The sequence below is a fragment of the Otolemur garnettii genome, unplaced genomic scaffold, assembly GCF_000181295.1.
Source record: "Otolemur garnettii isolate 467f Iridium unplaced genomic scaffold, OtoGar3 scaffold00077, whole genome shotgun sequence".
NCBI lineage: Eukaryota > Metazoa > Chordata > Mammalia > Primates > Galagidae > Otolemur > Otolemur garnettii.
In genome coordinates, this window is record NW_003852472.1 from 9,123,990 (window position 1) to 9,141,586 (window position 17,597).

The following is a 17,597-nucleotide window of genomic DNA, read 5'->3' on the forward strand; positions in this document are numbered from 1 at the left end:
AGGAGTTGGAGGTTGCTGTGAGCTGTGATGCCACAGTACTCTACCCAGGGTGATAACTTGAAGCTCTGTCTCGAAAAATAAATAAATAAATGAATAAATAAATTTTGAATGGCTGGGCTCACATCTGTAATCCTAGCACTCTGGGAGGCCCAGGCGGGTGGATTGCTTGAGCTCATGAGTTCAAAACCAGCCTGAGCAAAAAGTGAGTCTCTACTAAAAATAGAAAAGATGAGGCAAGGGATTCACTTGCGCCCAAGAGTTTGAGGTTGCTATAAGTCATGACACCAGGACACCGTACCCAGGGCAACAGCTTGAGACTTTGTCTTGAATATTGTGCCATATCAATACAAATAGGAAGTTTTTATTAACAGCTGCATGATAACTCTTTGTAAGAATAAGGGAACTAACCAGTTACTTACTGGCTGACATTTAGCTTGTCCCCCATCTTGTTATTCAAGCTCTAGTGAATATCTTACTCAATAATACTTTTGAGTGGGGTGGCTCGGCACCCATAGCTCAGTGGTTAGGGTGCTGGCCACATATACTGAGGCAGACAGGTTCAAACCGAGCCCGGGCCTGCTAAACAACAATGACAACTGCAATGAAAAAAATAGCTGGGCCTTGTGGCAGGCACCTGTAGTCCCAGCTACTTGGGAGGCTGAGGCAAGAGAATCATTTAAGCCCAAGAGTTTGAGGTTGCTGTGAGCTGTGATGCTACAGCACTCTACCCAGGATGACGTAGTGGGACTCTGTCTCAAAAAAAAAATAAATAAATAAATAAATAAGGTAATACAATGTTAGCATATGTTACATTCCCAGACGTATTAATATCTGGATCTACTTTTGTTACCAGATAAAGAGGGTCCAGCCCCTTGTCACTGTCAGCCAACATGTGGAGATGGGGACAGTTCCACCAAACTTTGTCAGAAGGCCAGCGATTCTGGAGAACAGTAAGAGTAGCCTCTTCAAGACTGTTCTGATCTTTCATTTCCAAAACCAGTTTTATACATAAAAGCAAAGACCACATTAACCCTTATTTTAAGTAATATTCAGCATAACCCAGTGACCCATTATAACATTTTCAATTCAAAAGTTAATTTCCTATATACATTCTAAACTACTCAATATAGGCATCTTTAGGGTGGGAGCTAAATTTATAAAAGAACAAGAATGGGAGACATGAGGTAAAGGTCACTTAGGACCTAAACTGACCAGATCAGCTGTGTCAAGTCAACCCTAGCCTGACTTACTCCATCTTATTCTTACTATCTGTGCACTTGCTTTGGACTGTGTTCGGTTTCATAGCTCTATCTATTCAAGTCTCAATACCACATTGTTTTATTTACTATAGTTTTATAATATGTTTCAAAATTTTGTAGGGCTAGACCTCTTAATCAGTCTTTTTCAAAGTATTTTGGGCTATTTTCACATTTGTTTTTCTTTCCAGGTGAGTGATAGAATTATCTAGTTTTAAAAATCTGTTGGTATTTTTGGTTGTATATTGCTTTAAAAAATACTGTAACACATACTACTTTTTTTAGTAAAACACATCTTTTAATAGGTGGGATATTCCAAATTAAAGCAGTGATAGTGGAGATAGCAAAAGGCCAGAGGTGAGAAACGTTTCCAACATCAAACTGACAGAATTTCAAAACATGCTGTGTGGTTTCCATTTCTAGTCTTGGGGTCTGGAAAGGTCAAGGCAATTTCAAAAATAGGCATGTTTGGAAAGGGGAAATGGAGGGACAATATTGGTTTTGGGTAATTATTGTTTTTGTTGTAGATCATTCACTCTCTGAGGATCTCCTGTGATTAGGGTAAACAGACAGACAGGAAAAGAGAAGGACCTTATCTTTAGACTTCCAAGTCTCTTAAAGAGACAAACATTATATGTACACAACGTACTAAAGAACTGAAATGGAGGTATATTCTCAGTGCCAGGCTACTAAGGAAGACTTCCTAAAGCAAATTTCTTTCTTTCGTTTTTTTTTGAGACAAAGTCTCACTCTGTCACCTTTGGTAGAGTGCCGTGGTGTCACAGCTCATAGTAGCTTCCAACTCTTGGGCGTAAACAATTCTCTTGCCTCAGCCTCCCAAGTAGCTGGGACTACAGGTGTCTGCCACAACACCCAGGTGTTTTTTTGTTGCAGTTACCACTGCTGTTTTAGCTGACCAGGGCTGGGTTTGAACCCGCCACCCTCGGTATATGGGGCTGGCACCCTACCCATTGAGCCACAGGCACTGCCCCTAAAGCAAATTTTTTTAATTAAAAACTTTTGATTTTTCTTTTCTTTTCTTTCTTTCTTTCTCTCTCTCTGGTTTTTTTTTTTTTTGGGGTGGGGGGAGACTGAATCTTACTCTATCACCCTGGGATAGAGTGCCCTGGCATCATCATAGTTCACAGCAAACTCAAACTGTTAGGCTCAAGTGATCCTCATGCCTCAGCTTCCCAAGTAGCTGGGACTACAGGTGCCTGGCACAATGCAATGACTGGCTAATTTTTCTAAATAGAAATGGGGTCTTGCTCTTGCTCAGGCTAGTTTCAAACTCCTGAGTTCAAGGGATCCTCCTGCCTTGGCCTCCCAGAGTGCTAAGGTTACAGGTGTGAACCACAGCATCTAGCCTGATTTTCTGATTATAAAAATACCACATTCCTTCAGAAAAAAGTAGCAAACGCAAACACATCTTAAATAAATTACTAATCTTACCACAAACTATTGGTAATAGTTAATTTTATGTGTCAAATTGGCTAGTCCTAGTGTGCAGATATTTGTTTCTGTAAGAGTGGTTTTTTGGATGGGATTAACATTTAAATCAATGGACTTGGGATAAAACAGATTACTGTCGGGTGGCGCCCATAACTCAGTGGGTAGGGTGCTGGCCACATACACCCAGGCTGGCAGGTTTGAACCCAGCCCAGGCCAGGTAAACAATAATGACAACTGCAACAACAACAACAAAAATAGCTGGGTGTTGTGCAGGTGCCTGTAATCCCAGCTACTTGGGAGGCTGAGGCAAGAGAATCACTTAAGCCTAAGAGTTGGAGGTTGCTGTGAGCTGTGATGCCACAGCAACATAGTGAGACTCTGTCTCAAAAAAAAGAAAAAAACAGACTACTGTCCATAATGTGGGTGGGCCTCATCTAATCAGCTAAAGGGCTTAATGGAACAAAGACTGATCTCTCATTAATAAGAAGAAATTCTAGACGCCTATGGTTCTATGGGTAGAGGGCCAGCGCCATATACCAAGGGTGTAGATTCAAGCCTGGCTCTGGCCAAACTGCAATAAAAGAATAGCCGGGCGTTGTGGCAGGTGCCTGTAGTCCCAGCTACTTGTGAGGCTAAGGCAAGAGACTCACCTAAGCCCAGGAGCTGAAGGTGACGCCACGGCACTCAACCAAGGGTGACAAAGTGAGACTCTGTCTCAAAAAAAGAAAAAAAAAAAAAAAGAAAAGAAATTCTATCAGCAGACTGCCTTTGTACTCAAACTGGGTCTCCAACCTGCCAGCCCTCCTTGCAGAGTTTGGATACACCTCTGTTATCAATCATGTGAGCTAATTCCTTAAAATAAATCTCTCTCTCTATATATTTTATATGTAGGCTCTATTTTCCCAGTGAATCCTAATGCACATTTTGGTACTGGGAATGGCTCTAGAAGAACAGAGCTGAAGGACGAGTTTTCTGAATTGGGTTCTGGAGTTTCTGTAATTGGCCCATTGAATGCAGAAATAGGCTAATGCTCATGGAATTCCCTGGTCTTCTTACCATGTTCTCCATAGTCCCAGCTACTTGGGAGGCTGAGGCAAGAGAATCACTTAGGCCCAGGAGTTGGAGGTTGCTGTGAGCTGTTATGCCACAACACCCAGGGCAACAGCTTGAGGCGACCCAGATGCCCATGGCTCCCACTCTTTCCCAACTTGGATTTATGGCTTCGTGGGGGAGTTTCCTACAAAAAAAAAAGGCAACTCAGGTGCCCACGGCTCCCACTCTTTCCCAACTTGCATTTATGGCTTCATGGGGAGTTTCCTACAATCACTTGACAAGAGGAAGAAAAGACTCAGGCTTGGTTTACAGCAACCTCTTGCTAGCTTATCCCTTCTTCCCAGTGGGCAGAACTTTGGGTTGTTCGCTTTGCTTGGAAAGAGAAAGAGCAGTTACATAGGAGTTCATGGCCTGTGCCCATGGTTAGGCTGTATGATCAATGATATGGGAAGAAGATTGTTGACAACAAAGTCTGAGAAAGAGATATGTGTGGCGGCGCCTGTAGCTCAGTAGGTAGGGCGCCGGCCACATACACCAAGGCTGGCGGGTTCAAATCTGACCCCAGCCAGCTAAAAAAACAACAATGGCAACAACAACAACAAAATAGCCAGGCATTGTGGCGGACACCTGTAGTCCCAGCCACTTGGGAGGCTGAGGCACGAGAATCGCTTAAGCCCAAGAGTTTGAGGTTGCTGTGAGCTGTGATGCCACGACAGACTACCGAGGGTGACATAGTGAAACTCTGTGTCAAAAAAAAAGGAAAGAAAGAAAGAAAGAGATTTGTGGATAGACCTCTCTGGGACGTACGGCGCTGGCCACAGGCACCAAGGGGGTGGGTTCGAACCCGGTCGGGCCAGCTAAACAACACTGACAACAACAAAATAGCCAGGCATTGTGGTACCTGTAGTCCCAGCTACTTGGGAGGCTGAGGCAAGAGAATGGCTTAAGTCCAAGAGTTTGAGGTTGCTGTGAGCTGTGATGCCACAGCACTCTACCAAAGGCAACATAGTGAGACTGTCTCAAAAAAACAAAAAAAGTTACGTATGTCTCATATGAATGCTTACTGAAGAGTGACCTCAGCAGAGGATTTTAATAAGATGACCCATTTTGTGGCTACTAGTCAGCTTCTTTTCATAGCCATCCCTGTCATCCACCCAGTGGACTCAGGAACAAAGTGGCCCATGGTGGTAGGGATAGAGGTTATACAGGGGCTCAGCAACATGGCCTTCCACCCACGAAGGCCACTCCAGATACAGCCATCACTGAATGCTCAATCTGCCTGCAGTAGAGAATATGGCACCATTCTCTAGCTGATCAACCAGCTAGTTGGTGGCAGTGTGACTACTCTGGACTGGTTCCGTCAGGGAAGGGACAGCAGTTCTTTTTTTTTTTCTTCTTTTTTTTGGCCAGGGCTGAGTTTGAATCCACCACCTCTGGCATATGGATCCAGCACCTTACTCCTTGAGCCACAGGCACCATCGAAGGGACAGCAGTTCTTAATTGTAATAGAGGCTTTCTCTGGATATGGATTTGCCTTTCCTTCTTCTTTTGACAAAAGTAGTTTTGCTTCTCCCCGAACTACTGACGATAGACTTATAGACTGCTTTATCCACTGATGTGTTATTACACACAGCATTGCTTCCGATCAAAGACCTCACTTCACAGCAAAAGAAATGCAGAAATGGGCTAATGCTCATGGAATTCCCTGGTCTTACCCTGTTCTCCACTGTCCTGAAGCAGCTGGCTTGACAGAATAGTAAAACGGCCATTTGAAGACTGCATTACTGCATTAGCTTCCTCCACCTTGTAGGATTGGGCAAGAGTTCTCTAGGAGGATATATGAACACAATATGTATCCCCTGGATCAATGTTAAATAGACGATCCTTTGCTCCCATAGCCAGAACATATGGGTCCAGGAATCAAGGGGTGGAAATGAGAGCAGGACCATTTACTATTAGCCTTAGTGCCTCAGTAACAAAATGTTTACTTCCTTTCTCCATGACCTTATGCTCTGCTGACCTAGAGGTCTTCGTTCCAAAGGGACAAATGTTTCCACCTTTTCTCCATGACCTTATGCTCTGCTGACCTAGAGGTCTTCGTTCCAAAGGGACAAATGTTTCCACCTGCACGCACAATATTGATTCCACAGAACCGGACATGAAGACTGCCACCCAGGCATTTTTTTGCTCCACATGTCTCTGATCAATAGGCAAGGAAAGGACTTACTGAACTGGCTGACTACCAAGGGGAAATTGCACTGCTACTCCGCAATGGAGGTAAAGGAGAGTATGTCTCCTAACAGAAGTTCCCTTAGGGCATGCCCAGGTATTACTATGCCCTGTGATTAAAGTCAATGGAAAAGTGCAGTTATCCATTTCAGGCAGGACTACTAATGGCTCACACCCTTCAGGAATGAGGGTTTGCCATCGCCCCATCAGAGTGAAGAACCACAATCTGCTGAGGTGCTTGCTGAAGGCAAAGGGAATGTGGACTGGGTAGTGGAAGAAGGTAGTTAGAAATACCAGCTACACCCACATGACCAGTCACAGAAATGAGGACGGTAGTTGTCAGGAGTAATTTCTTTCTTATTTTGCTATGAATACGTTTGCGTCTGTCTCTGTGTGTATTAAGCAAATATCTTTATTTTCTTCTCTCTCTTATCCCTTTAGCACAGAACATAGGAGATATTGACTTAATATCATGGTATTTAAGTATTAACATTATATCATAGTGTTTAAGTTATAGGCTATCAGGAGGAGTAAACATCACCCAAAGACTTTGCATCTTCTGAGGAAAGCGTTAGTGTATTTTCGGTGTATACAGGACATGTATATCATATTAAATGGAAGTGTGACCTTGTTACTGTCTTTATTTGGAGATGAAGTTCAAGGAGATATGTTTGGGTGCCAAGTAGATAAGGGGTGGACTTGTGATAGTTAATTTTATGTCAGTTTGGTTGGGCCAAAGGGTGCAGATATTTGGCTTACATTATTCTGCATGTCTCTGTGAAGGTGTTTTTTTTTTGACAGATTAACATTTAAATCAAGGTTGACTTTAAGGAAATCAGATTACACTCCATAATGTGAGTGAGCCTCATCCAATCAGTTGAAGGCCTTAGTAGAACAAAGACTAGCCATGCCCTGGCAAGAAGGAATTCTGCCAGCAGACTGCCTGAGCATTCAAACTGCAACCCTTCCCTGGCTCTCTGTCCTGCTGGCCTCCCCAGCAGATTTTACTCCCTATCTGCACACACACGTATCTGTTGATTCTGTTTCCTTGGGGAACTCTGACTAGCCATTGTTAACCATTTATTGTCTACGCTGCCAGGCTATGGTCTATGCGTATATATAATATTGATCTTACATACTGTACATATTCTTTTTGCATTTTTATTTACTATAAACAGCATAAAAAGGTGTGTGATAAAGAGTGTCATTGCTACCCCTAACTCCACCCACCCAGTGCCTTAGATTACTACTTTTGTTTCTTATGTATCTCCCCAAAGACCTTATGAAAATACAAAAAATAAGAATATATATGATCTTCTTCTTTTTCTTTATTAAAAAAAAGGTAACATAAACACTCATCTATGCCTTGCATTCTTTGCTAACCTTGCATTCTTCTTTTTTTTGTAGTTTTTGGCCGCGACCGGGTTGAACCCACCACCTCAGGTATATGGGGCCGGCACCCTACTCCTTTGAACCACAGGCACCTCTCCTCTTTTTTTTTTTTTTATCTTTTTTGAGACAAGAGTCTCACTTTGTCACCCTGGGTAGAGTGCTGTGACATCATAGCTCACAGCAACCTGAAACTCTTGGGCATAAGCAATCCTCTTGCCTTAGCCTCCCGAGTAGCTGGAACCACAGGCATGCACCACAACACCTAGCTAGTTTATTTATTTATTTATTTGAGACAGAGTCTCACTTTGTCACCCTTAGTACAGTGCTATAGCATATAGCAAACTCAAACTCTTGGGCTCAAGCAATCCTCTTGCCTCAGCCTCCTGAGTAGCCTGGCTAGTTATAGACACAGGGCGCACTCTAGCTCAGGCTGGTCTCGAACTCCAGAGCTCAAGCAATCTACCCGCATCAGCCTCCCAGAGTGCTAGGATTACAGGCATGAGCCACCATACCTGGCTTACACACGAATTTTAAGACTTGATAAATTCCTTTAATTTCTGTCTGGAAATACTGTATCAGTTTTCTCCTGCTCATTTTGTTCTCACTCTTTACCAACATACTTTTTAATTTGCATTTCTTATGTGGAATTTTATTTATTTATTTATTTTTTTTGAGACAGAGCCTCAAGCTGTCCCCCTGGGTAGAGTGCCATGGCATTACAGCTCACAGCAACCTCCAAATCCTGGGCTCAAGCGAGTCTCCTGCCTCAGCCTCCCAAGTAGCTGGGACAACAGGCGCCCGCCACAACGCCCGGCCATTTTTTGGTTGCAGCCATCGTTGTTTGGTGGGCCCGGGCTGGGGATTCAAACCCGCCACCTTAGGTGTATGTGGCTGGCGCCTTAGCCGCTTGAGCCACAGGCGCTGAGCCTATTTATTTATTTTTGAGACAGAGCCTCAAGCTGTCACCCTGGGTAGAGTGCTGTGGCACTATAGCTCACAGCAACCTCTAACTCCTGGGCTTAAGTGATTCTCTTGCCTTAGTCTCCCAAGTTAGCTGGGACCACAAGCACTTGCCAGAACGCCGAGCTATTTTTTGGTTGTAGTTGTCATTGTTGTTTGGCGGGCCCACACTGGATTCGAACACACCAGTTCTGGTGTATGTAGCTGGCACCTTAGCCACTTGAGCTACAGGCACTGAGCCTCTTATGTGGAATTTAGTATGCTATTTTGTTTGAATTTGAATTGCTTTTTCCTAACTGCTATGTGGACTTTTTCATGTATTTATTGGCTGTTTCCATTTCATCATCTATGACTTGCCTGTTCATGCCTTTACTTGTTATTTTTTTTTTCTTGAATTTTGAAGATGCAAAGTGTGAGCCACTATGCCCAGCCTTCCATCTTTTCTTATGACTGAATAGTACTCCCTGGTACACATATACCATAGTTTGTTATTCCATTCATGGGTTGATGGACACTTGGGTTGATTGCACATCTTGGCAATTGTTAATTGGGCTGCAGTAAACATTCTAGTGCAAATGTCCTTGTGGTAAAATGATTTGTGTGCTTCATTCTTCTTTTCCCCCCATTTTCCCAAGATTAAATGATGATTTAAAAAGTGTGCCACAGTGTATAGAAATCAACATTCTCTCCCATAATTCTGTGCGTCTGAGACTATAGAAATGTCACTGCCCCTACCCCACATCTTCAAATTAACATTCTCAGGTCACAACAATAAGTCTTCCCAAAGGGGACCTTCTGGAAAAACGAACTATTTCCTTGGCTCATATTTCCCTCCTTTTGTAGCATGCACCAGCAATCTAGCCCAGAAGTATATGTTGGGGAGTAAGGTAAGTAACCAGCAAGCCCACATTTGTTCACAGCCATAAGATTAGCACAAGCACAAAGGGATAGATTAACATACTGGCAAAAAATCCTGGCTCCGCACCTGTGGCTCAAGCGGCTAAGGCGCCAGCCACATACACCTAAGGTGGTGGGTTCGAATCCCCAGCCCGGGCCCGCCAAACAACAATGATGGCTGCAACCCAAAAATGGCCGGCGCTGTGGCGGGCGCCTGTAGTCCCAGCTACTTGGGAGGCTGAGGCAGGAGACTGGCTTGAGCCCAGGAGTTGGAGGTTGCTGTGAGCGTGATGCCATGGCACTCTACCCAGGGGGATAGCTTGAGGCTCCGTCTCAAAAAAAAAAAAAAAATCCTGTGACAGCTTGGGAATAACTCTTCATTTCATTCATGGTGGAAACCCCACTGTCCAGTGCATAGGTATGGACGAGGTAGGCCAGTGAATTACAGAGCCACAAACAAAGGATGTCATCTAGCAGGCAAGGAACGAGACCCTAGGATACCCTCTTCTGGATGGATGGTTACTAGGGGGACCACAGTATTTGGATTCTCTGCCGATGAATTGTATCATAGACCTCAGAGTGATTACTGTGGAACACAGAGAAAAAAATTTTTAGATCTATGGTATTATAATCTTATGAGACCACCATAGTATGTGCAGTCTGTCATTGACTAAAATGTCATGATATGGCACATGACTATACAAGATTTGTTATCACAAATGACTTGCCCTTTTCTCCTTTATTTCCTTCTCACAGGCAACTATGTTTACATTTGCTAGCTAATTATTTTGGTATTTTCCTCCAGATCTTGATGTGGATCTCTATGTGTATTGCCACTTGGCTTTCAGTTTTAGGTATGACATTGTCCATTTTACTGTGGAAGATAATGATTTAGTGGATTTTCTTTCTCCCCTCCTTTCCACTATGTTTGAGCCTCCTCTTCCATACTCTGAATGCAGTGATGTCATAGCATCATTTTGGTTAGGTCAGTATCCAGTATTTATGTTATTATAACTGTGAAATTACTATTCATGTTGGCATATATAGTAATTTATGATTATTTTTCCTTTCCTGTATAACTTACTATTTTTCCGTAAACGAAAAAAAGTGTTTAGGCTGGGCACGGTGGCTCACACCTATAATCCCAACACTCTGGGAGGCCGAGGCAGGTGGGTTGCTAGAGCTCAGGAGTTCCGACCAGCCTAAGCAAGAGCAAGACCCTGGTGTCTATAAAAAAAAAAAAATAGCTGAAGACTGCAGTGGGTGCCTGTAGTCCCAGCTACTTGGGAGGCTGAGGCAAGAAGACCACCTGAGCCCAAGAGTTTGAGGTTGCTGTGAGATGTGATGCCACGGCAATCTACTGACGGCAACATAGTGAGACTCTGTCTCAAAAAAAAAAAATTAGTGTCACTAAAGTTGGTATTCAATCCCCAACTGTAAATTTGGCTATAAAAAAACAGAAAATTTCCTTCTTTTTATTTTTAGTCTCATTGATATTTGCACTAATATCTATTATTTCTTTCCTTCTGCATGGTTTGGGTTGATTTTGTTCTTTTTCTGTTTTTCTCATTGGTCTTTATCTGTCTTCAAGTTCACTGATCTTTTTTTGTAATTTCTCATATTCTGTTAAGATCATTCAGTAAATTTTCATTTTAGATAACACTATTTTTCAGATTTGGATTTCCCATTTTATTTTAACATTCTTTTTTCCTTTTTCTTTTCTTTTCTTTTTTTTTTTTGAATTTTGCTTTCAGTTGGCATTTAATCATCTTAGTTTGAAGGTTTTTTTAAAATTTTTCTTTTATTTATTTTTTTATTGAGACAGAGTTTCACTTTGGGTGCTTGGTAGGGGGCCGTGGCATCATAGCTCACAGCAACCTCCAAATCTTGGGCTTAAGCAATTCTCTTGCTTCAGCCTCCTAAGTAGCTGGGACTACAGGTGCCTGCCACAACACCCAGCTTTTTTTCTTTTGGTAGAGATGGGAAGGTCTAACTCTGGCTCAGGCTGGTCTCAAACCTCTGAGCTCAGGGCAATCCACCCACCTTGGCCTCCCAGAGTACTAGAATTACAGGAGTAATTCCTGACCACACCTGACCTTTTTCCTTTTTAAACATGTGCCATTGTGTTAAAGATTTCCCATTTAAATTTTTTTTTCCTTTTTTCCCCTGTGAGTGCTCAGATGGGCAATCATTATGATTATATTTTCCTTTAAGTACTTGGATATGTTTAGCTTTATTCCTTTATAGTATTATAATATTGCTGTTATCTTAGAGTTGTTTTGTTTTGTTTTTAGGAAGAGTCTCACTCAGTTACCCTGTGGAGTTAGCCTAGCTCACAGCAATCTCAAACTCTTGGGCTCAAGCAATCCTCTTGCTTCAGCCTCCTCAGTAGCTGGGACTGCAGGTCCCTGCATAATGCTGGGCTAATTTTTCAATTTTTAGTACAGGTCTCTTGCTCAGACTGTTCTTAAACTCCTGAGCTCAAGCAATCCTACTGTCTCAGTTTTCCAGAGTGCTAGGACTACAGGTGTGAGTCACCAAATGCAGTTTACTTTGGGTTACATTTTCCTGCTTCTTTTTAATTCCATTAATTTTTTTTTTTTTCAGTTTTTGGCCAGGGCTGTGTTTGAACCCACCACCTCCAGCATATGGGGCCGGTGCCCTACTCCTTTGAGGCACAGGCACCACCCTTAATTCCATTATTATTATTTTTTTTTTTTTACTTTAGACACTGGGATAATTTTTTTCTTTCTTTCTTTTTTTTTTTTTTGAGACAGAGCCTCAAGCTGTTGCCCTGGGTAGAGTGCTGTGGCATCACAGCTCACAGCAACCTCCAACTTCTGGGCTCAAGAGATTCTCCTGTATCCGCCTCCCAAGTAGCTGGGACTACAGGCGCCCGCCACAATGCCTGGCTATTTTTTGGTTGCAGCTGTCATTGTTCGGCCGCCCAGGCTTCTAACCCGCCTGCTCAGGTGTATGTGGCTGGCGCCTTAGCCTCTTGAGCCACAGGCGCCAAACCTTTTTTTTCTTAGAGACAGAGTCTCACTTTGTCGCCCTCAGTAGAGAGCTGTGGTGTCACAGCTCACAGCAACCTCAAGCTCTTGGGTTTAGGTGATTCTCTTGCCTCAGCCTCTCTAGTAGCTGGGACTACAGGTGCCTGCCACAACGCCCGGCAGTTTGGCCAGTGCTTGGTTTGAACCCGCCATCCCCGATATATGGGGCCGGTGCCCTACTCACTGAGCCAGAGGGGCCACCCAGCTATTTTTATTTTTTGGTTGTAGTTGTCATTGTTGTCTGGCAGGCTGGGGCTGGATTCGAACCCAGCAGCTCCAGGGTATGTGGCTGGCGCCCTAGCCGCTGAGCTACAGGCACCAAGCCAACCTGTAACCATTTGCTTACTAATAAAATTGGGAATATTGAACTTTAAAGGCACATCTAAGCAAAGAGTGTCAGGAGTTGTATTTCTTGGGGATTCTATACCTAAAGGTAGGGATGTTGTGACCAGGTGTCTCGCCCCAGCAATTGCATCTTTTGTGCTTGGGCGACCAGCTTAGAGGGAGCTCCCACTGTCAGCATCTGAGGTTTCAGGCTGTGTTTTAGGGCGGACTGCGATGCCCACCTCCAGCCAGCTGTGCACGGAGGTAAATGTTTCGGGGTAACACTCTTTTTTTGTTGTTGTAATCAACATAAAAAGAACTCGGAGAATGATACCTAGAAGAAAATTTAAAAAAAAATGGAAAGAAAAAGGAGCAAAGACATATTTTGTCACTCATGGTTTTCTGCATTTTAGTTGGGACTATATGCAGTTTTTGAAGTTCTTTTGAGACCTACATTCCTATACAAGTGAGCAGAATGCCCAATGTGGATTTCAGAAAAGGCCTCAAGGGATCTTCATTAATTGCAAAATCAGTGCAGAGGTCCCTTCTTATTTGTACACGTAACCTTATCCCAAATGGTGGTGCCAGCGCGGAGCGGCTCCTGAAAGTCTGGGAGCTCTTTTGTTCCTCCCCTGAAAAGTGAAGGTACTGCAGGTCGCAGGTTTGCGGGGAAGCAGGCACTGCGGTGTACCTCTGAGTCCGCAGGCCTTGAGCTCCCGGAGGGAGGAGGGGCGGGCTCCGGGAGCACCTCCCCTGGAGGCGGGGCCGAGGCTTCCTCCCAACCCGGCTTTGCTGAGCAGAGATCCGGTGTCTCTAGTTTAGGAAAGCACATGCAAAACTGATCGGAAGCCACCCCACCGATCAGCATATCTCCTGAGAGTGTTTGGTTAAGGCTCTGCCTGTATATATGCACAGGTCCGCCCCACTCGGAACTCCGCGCCTGAACCTTGGAGCCAGTCGCAGGCCTCCTGCAGCCCGAAGGTTATAGCCGCAGGAGCCCTGGAGACAGCGGTGGTGGGCCAGCAAGGAGCTGCAGCACCGGGTAAGTCCCTGCATGTGCTTTCCCTGTGCCCAACTTTCTGATTTACCGGCCTTGCCTTTTCCTTATCCAGGGCCTCTCTGATTCTACATTTATTCTTCTTAATCAGGATTGGTGAATTATTTCGTAGGCTTTCAAGTCTTTTTTTTCACTAATTTAATTTGGAGTAGCTTCACTTGTCTTACCCTACAGCCGCCTGTTACCAAACAGGGTGAATGAATGATGAAATCCTGCAGAGGAGAATCATCAGTGCAAGATTAGGAAAACCTTCGAAATTGAGAGTTGAAGTGTTTGACTTTACCAGATAAATTGTTATAAAGATAAAGCTACAAGTTGGGAATTAAATAATTCATTCATTAAACTCATTACATTTTCTTTTTTAAAAAATTATAGATTTAGGAGGTACAAATGCAGTTTTGTTGCATGGAAATATTCCGTACTGGAGAAGTCTGGGCTTTGAGAGTAGCCATCACTCAAATAGTGTACCTTGTACCCAGTTAGTTATTTATCATCCTTCCCCCCCTTCTGCCTATTATCCCATTCTCTATGTCCAATGTGTGCACATTATTTAGCTCCCACTTACAAGTGAGAACATACAGTATTTGCCTTTTTGTTTTTAAGATGTTTCACTTAAGATAATGACCTTTAGTTCCATCCATGTTGTAAAAGACGTGGTTTCACTCCTTTTTATAGCTGAGTAGTATTCCGTTGTGTGTGTGTGTGTGTGTGTGTTTGTCCACCACATTTTCTTTCTTTTTCTTTTTACCACATTTTCTTTATCCAATCACCTGTTGATGGACACTTAGGTTGATTCCTTATCTTTGCTGTGGGGAACGGTGCTGCAATAAATATACAAGTGCAGGTATCTTTTTGATGTAATAATTTATTTTCCTTTGAATTTACTATATTTATATTTTTTAAATTTTGTGAGACTCTGTCTTACTTTATCGCCCTCGGTAGAGTGCCATGGCATCACACAGCTCATAGCAACCTCCAACTCCTGGGCTTAGGCAATTCTCTTGGCTCAGCCTTCCAAGCAGCTGGGACTACAGGCGCCCGCCACAATGCCTGGCTATTTTTTTCATTGTTGCAGTTTGCTGGGGCCAGTTTGAACTTGCCACCCTCCGTATATGGGGCTGGCACCCTACCCACTGAGCGACAGGTGCCGCCCACTCTATTTTCTTTATATATGATTTGCATGTTATATGGTTGCTCTTTGAATATTTGATGACTGGCGTTGGAATGAGGATCAGGAAAGTAAATAATAAAATCCAAGATTTCTTTGTTTTATTACAACTGACAGACAGGTTTACACTGTAATGATCATAGTGCTGTCACTTTTTTTTTTTTTGAGAACTTTCAAGTGAGACTCTGTCTCACTTTGTTGCCCTTGGTAGAGTCCTCTGGCATCATAGCTCACAGCAACCTCAAACTCTTGGGCTCATGTGATCCTCTTGCCTCAGCCTCCCAAGTAGCAGGGACTACAGATGACCACCACAATGCCTGGCTATTTTTAGAGATGGGAGTCTCACTCTCCTCAGGCTGGTCTCGAACTCCTGAACTCAAGCAATGCACCCACCTCAGCCTCCCAGAGAGCTAGGATTATAGGCGTGAGCTACCTCAACCAGCCCAGTCCTATCACTTTTGTGTTGCTGAAATAAATTAATCAGGAATTTTATGTTTTTCAAATAATTTGATACATGACTAACAACTTAGTATACCTGGTGTTTCATTGATATATAACTTAATGCAATAAAATGTATTTATTGTTAAAGTACATATTTTATGAATTTTAACAAATATAATCATCACTGCAACAGAACATTTCCCTAAGAAACCCTAAAACAGCGGTTCACAACCTGTGGGTCGTGACCCCGTGGTAACAATGAAAATATATACTGCATATCAGATATTTACATTACGGTTCATAACAGTAGCAAAATTACAGTTATGAAGTAGCAACAAAAATAATTTTATGGTTGGGGGTCACCACAACATGAGGAACTGTATTAAAGGGTTGCGGCATTAGGAGGCATTAGGAAGGTTGAGAACCACTGCCCTAAAAGTTTCCTAGGGCCTCTCCAGTTGGCCTGCCACATCTGCCCTCAGTCCTACTGATCTGACCTTTGTCATCATAACATTGGTATTTTCTAGGGTTTCATATCCATGGAATCCTATGGTACATACTCTTTCCTGCCTGGCTTCATTTGGTCAGTAAAATGTTTTTGTATTGTAGCATGCATCAGTAATTCATTCTTTTCTATTGCTGAGTATTGTTTCATTGTAGGGATGTACCACAATTTGTTCATCCATTTACCTGTTGATTGGCCAGGTGCGATGGCTCATGCCTGTAATCCTAGCACTCTGGGAGGCCGAGGCGGGTGGATTGCTTGAGCTCATGAGTTCAAGACCAGCCTGAGCAAGAGCAAGACCCTGTCTCTAATAAAAATAGAAAAATTGGCCAGGGGTTGTAATGGGCACCTGTAGTTCCAGCTATGCAGGAGGCTGAGGCAAGAGGATTGCTCAAGTCCGAGAGCTTAAGGCTGCTGTGAGCTATGATGCCAGAGCATTCTACCCAGGGCAACAATGTGAGACTGTGTCAAAAACAAACAACAGCAAAACAAAACCCCATTTATCTGTTGATGGACATTTGGGTGTTTCTAGTTTGGGGTAGTCACCAATCAGGCTATTATGAATGTTTTTGTTTCTCTTGGGTAAATCTCCTAGAGTGGGATTTCTGGGTCTTCTGATAAGTATGTAAGCTTTTTTATAAGAAACTGCCAATCTGTTTTCCAGAGTGTTTATACCATTCATTATACATAGCCACCAGCAATGTACAAAGGTTCTAATTGTTCCATGCCTTCACCAACACTTGGTATTGTCACTCTTTTAATTTTAGTCATTCATTTTGAGTTTGTTTATCTTCTTTTTCAACATATCTATTCAAATCTTTTAAACATTTTTGATAGGTTGTGTGTCTTATTAGTGAGGTTGTAAGAATTGTTTATACAGGACATATTCTGTGTACAAGTCCTTTGTCACATTATGCATATGTGTGTATATGTATTATGAATATTTTCTCTCATTCTGTGACTTAACTGCTCATTCTTTTTCTTTTTTTTCTTTAATGATGTATTTTGAGGCCAGGTGCTGTGGCTCACATCTGTAATCCTAGCACTCTGGGAGGCAGAAACAGGTGGGTTGCTTGAGCTCAGGAGTTCAAGACCAGCCTGAGAAAGAGTGAGACTATCTACATAAATAGAAAAAAGTAGGTGGTTGTTTTGGCGCACACCTGTAGTCCCAGCTACTTGGGAGGCTGAGGCAAGAGGACAGCTTGAGCCCAAGAGTTTGAGGTTGCTGTGAGTTATGACGCTACGGCACTCAACTCTGTGTCAAATTTTAAAAAAAGAAAGGAAAGTGGCTCCATGCCTGTAGCTCAGTGGCTAGGGCGCCAGCCACATACACTGGAGCTGGTGGGTTTGAATCCAGCCTGGGTCAACTACCACCAAGACAAAATAGCTGGGCATTGTGGCAGGCGCCTGTTGTCCCAGGTACTTGGGAGGCTCAGGCAAGAGAATCACTTAAGCCCAAGAGTTGGAGGTTGCTGTGAGCTATGACGCCATGGCACTCTACCGAGGGCAAGATAGTGAAACTCTTGTCTCAAAAAAAAAATGTGTTTTGAAGAGAAGTGTTTGATTTTGATAAAGTCCAATCTGTTGCTTCTCTTTTTATTCATGCTTTTTGTGTTTTATTTAAGAAACTTTTGTCTACCTCAAGATTGTTGTATTAGCTATATATTGCTGTATAACACATTACCCCAACATTTAGCAGCTTAAAACGGCAAACATGGCTCGGCGCCTATAGCTCAACCGGCTAAGGCGCCAGCCATGTACACCTAAGGTGGTGGGTTCGAATCCCCAGCCTGGACCCACCAAACAACAA

General features: G+C 43.1%; 1 protein-coding gene and 1 pseudogene across 1 annotated transcript in view; one reads left to right on the forward strand and one right to left on the reverse strand.

Moving 5' to 3' along the window:
* Positions 1-9,086: 9,086 nt before the first annotated feature.
* LOC100948000 lies at positions 9,087-9,817 on the reverse strand (annotated as a pseudogene).
* A 3,621-nt stretch (positions 9,818-13,438) lies between these two features.
* The window catches only part of PSPH (phosphoserine phosphatase), a 19,785-nt gene continuing 15,626 nt past the window's right edge, over positions 13,439-17,597 (forward strand). Inside the window, exon 1 of the mRNA XM_003794222.3 lies at positions 13,439-13,658. The gene's annotated coding sequence lies outside the window, so the exon portion shown is untranslated. The remainder of the gene's footprint in view (positions 13,659-17,597) is intronic.